The sequence below is a fragment of the Aplysia californica genome, unplaced genomic scaffold (genome assembly GCF_000002075.1).
Source record: "Aplysia californica isolate F4 #8 unplaced genomic scaffold, AplCal3.0 scaffold00582, whole genome shotgun sequence".
Lineage (NCBI taxonomy): Eukaryota > Metazoa > Mollusca > Gastropoda > Aplysiida > Aplysiidae > Aplysia > Aplysia californica.
The window spans coordinates 333-3,293 of NW_004797852.1; positions in this window are offsets into that span (position 1 = coordinate 333).

Consider the following 2,961-nt stretch of genomic DNA (forward strand, 5'->3'; position numbering starts at 1 on the left):
TAATAATAGGCCTACTATTGAATTCGTCGCGGAAACAAAATATGCGACCTTCTGGTTGGCTGTTTTCATTAAATTGACCCTGTCGGGATTAGAAAATCAAACATAAGCTTTCTTGATTGTCTTTTTCAAGATTCAGTCAATAAATTGTGCCTGAATGGTATGTTTTGTTCCCCTTCATGCGCGCCGAATACGATGGGATGTACATGTCACATTTGGTGAAACAAAGCAGAGGTGTATTAAATATTTTGTCTTTTGATATAATAAATAATTATGGTGTACACTGGCCATCACCATCCCTCAGATGTATCAAATGTAAGGCGTGCTGACAAAATAAATTACTTCTCGCAGTCCACGAATCGAGATGTTGGTGGAGAACAAACATATCAAATTTCTAGATTTTAAACTGGTGCGATATTTTTTTTTTCAAGTTAAACATGTATTTTATAATTTCATGTTATAAATTTATTGTTCAAACCCAACAAATAAATTTCGTGTGTATATCTGTGTCCATGGGGCTAAAATTCGAGAACCAACTCCTTTTGTCATCACATCATACAAATTAATAGAGGTTTGAAGAACTTTTCCGCAACGATGACTAAGGTATAACATTCATGCTTTGGGGAAAAGGTTTTACTTGGGTACTGGATGGGTTAGACGTGATATGGAAACCCCAAGTGGAGGTCTCCCTTCTTATACAAATAAGTGAAGTCATGTTTTGCGCGCGGCGTCTAGTGCTGTAGTTATTTGGCCCCACGGAGAGTGGAGACCCCAGATGTGCGCGGTAGGGGTTCGCCGAGTGAGTCAGCATCAGGGTTTGGGTGGAAGTCTAGACACACAGGACATTGTGAGTGTGTGTGTGTGTATGTATGTGTGTGTGTGTGTGTGTGTGTGTGTGTGTGTGTGTGTGTGTGTGTGTGTGTGTGTGCGTCTGTGTGTTTGTTGTGTGCGTCTCTATGTTTGTTTGTTTGTTTGTTTGTTGTGTGTGTTTGTTGTGTGTGTGTTTGTTGTGTGCGTCTGTGTGTTTGTTGTGTGCGTCTCTATGTTTGTTTGTTTGTTTGTTTGTTGTGTGTGTTTGTTGTGTGTGTTTGTTGTGTGTGTTTGTGTGTGTGTGTGTTTGTTGTGTGCGTCTGTGTGTTTGTTGTGTGCGTCTGTATGTTTGTTTGTTTGTTGTGTTTGTTTGTGAGTGTGTGTGTTTGTTGTGGGCGTCTGTGTGTTTGTTTGTTATGTGTGTGTGTGTGTTTGTGTGTGTATATGTGTGTACGCATGTGTGTGTGTGTGTGTGTGTGTGTGTGTGTGTGTGTTTGTGCGCGTGTGTGCGCATGTGTGTGTGTATGTGTGTGTGTGTATTTGTTGTGTGTGCGTGTGTGTGTGTTAGTTTGTTGTGTGTGTGTTTGTGTTCGTGTGCGTGTTTGTTTGTTGTGTGTGTGTGTGTGTGTGTGTGTGTGTATGTGTGTGTTCGTGTGCGTATGTGTGTGAGTACGCATGTGTGTGTGTGTGTGTGTGTGTGTGTGTGTGTTTGTTGTTGTTGTTGTTGTTGTTGTTGTTGTTGTTATTGTTGTTGTGTGTGTGTCTGTCTGTCTGTCCATCCTACTCGAAGGAATTGGCAAATACACTTCTATGGAAACTGCGGAGGTACCTCCATGCAAAAAAGCAGAGAACCACTGGTCTAGATCTTAAGTGCTCCTTCATTCATTTCAAACATCTATCATCTTTATACCTTATTCTTTTTCGAATATGTTACTTTCTTGTCACACCTCTAATCTTTGGTATTTATTTGGCCGTAATGTTTTGCGAGTACTGTTAAGCTCTTAGTAGAGACAAAATACAGTCTATACACAACTCAGCCTTGGTGGGCGCCATCTAGATAGGTCTATACTCTTGAATTACAAAGTTCTGTCTGCTCAGACCCTAATTTTGAGAAATTTGAGAAATTTTGAGACAACATGTCTTAGAAAAATTTTGATACGAACTCCGAATAATCTTACTATTTTGACAGAGCAAATGAAAATTAATTTGATTTCTGACCTCATGGTTTTACAAGTAACTCAAAACGGCCAAAATTGGACGTTTTGAGTTCTTAAACCATGAGGTCAGAAACCAAATGTTCTATCTGCTCTATCAAAATAGTAAGATAATTCTATGTGTTTAATCAAAGTCGTTAGACTTTTGAGAGTCCTTATCAAGATGTGTAATTCTAAGGTAGTGAGATGTTACATTTCGCATGAAGTAAACAAGTTGAGAAGTAAAGGGAAAACGAGACGTGGCAGGAATGACATCTGCTGCAGGGACACCCCTCAGAACCTACGACTTGACATTAATTTTGCTTGTACATGTGTATATAGTTTGTCTCGCAGCTTACAGATAATTAATTCTCCTGTCGATGTTCATCGGTACCAGGGGAAGGAAAGGATACAAATAAAATTCAAAATTGTTTCTAAAAAAATATTTGCGTAGCATCGTGGTGAAATCAGGCTCTCGTCAAAATTATATAAAATGGAAGAAACTGACTTTTTTTTTCTCCACCGGTTGGACAATTTTCAATCATATATTTTCGGTGGGCTCGTCCTCTTTTAAGTCCTCTTCAAACAATTCATGGTAGATTGTACTGAAAAACTTTGATAAAAGGCAACGCCCCACAACAACGACAACAAAACAAAATTGTAGATGTGGAACTTTCGAGGGCTCTCAAGCTTTGGAACTTTATTTTACATTTTACCTTTTTACACCAGGCGACCCCTGCCTCCTTCAATCAAAGATATCTCGATTTCTATTCTGTTCAGGCAAGGTGAGTGTGTTTAAAAAATAAAATAAAAAGCAAGACAAATATAAACACGATTGAAGGTGATACCAATAACTCCATTACTATCCCAAATCTCTCTTCCCCCCCCCCTCCCTCCCTTTTTCTCAAAACAAACAAACAAACGAACAAATCTGACAGGAGCCTGATTCCACCGTGATGGG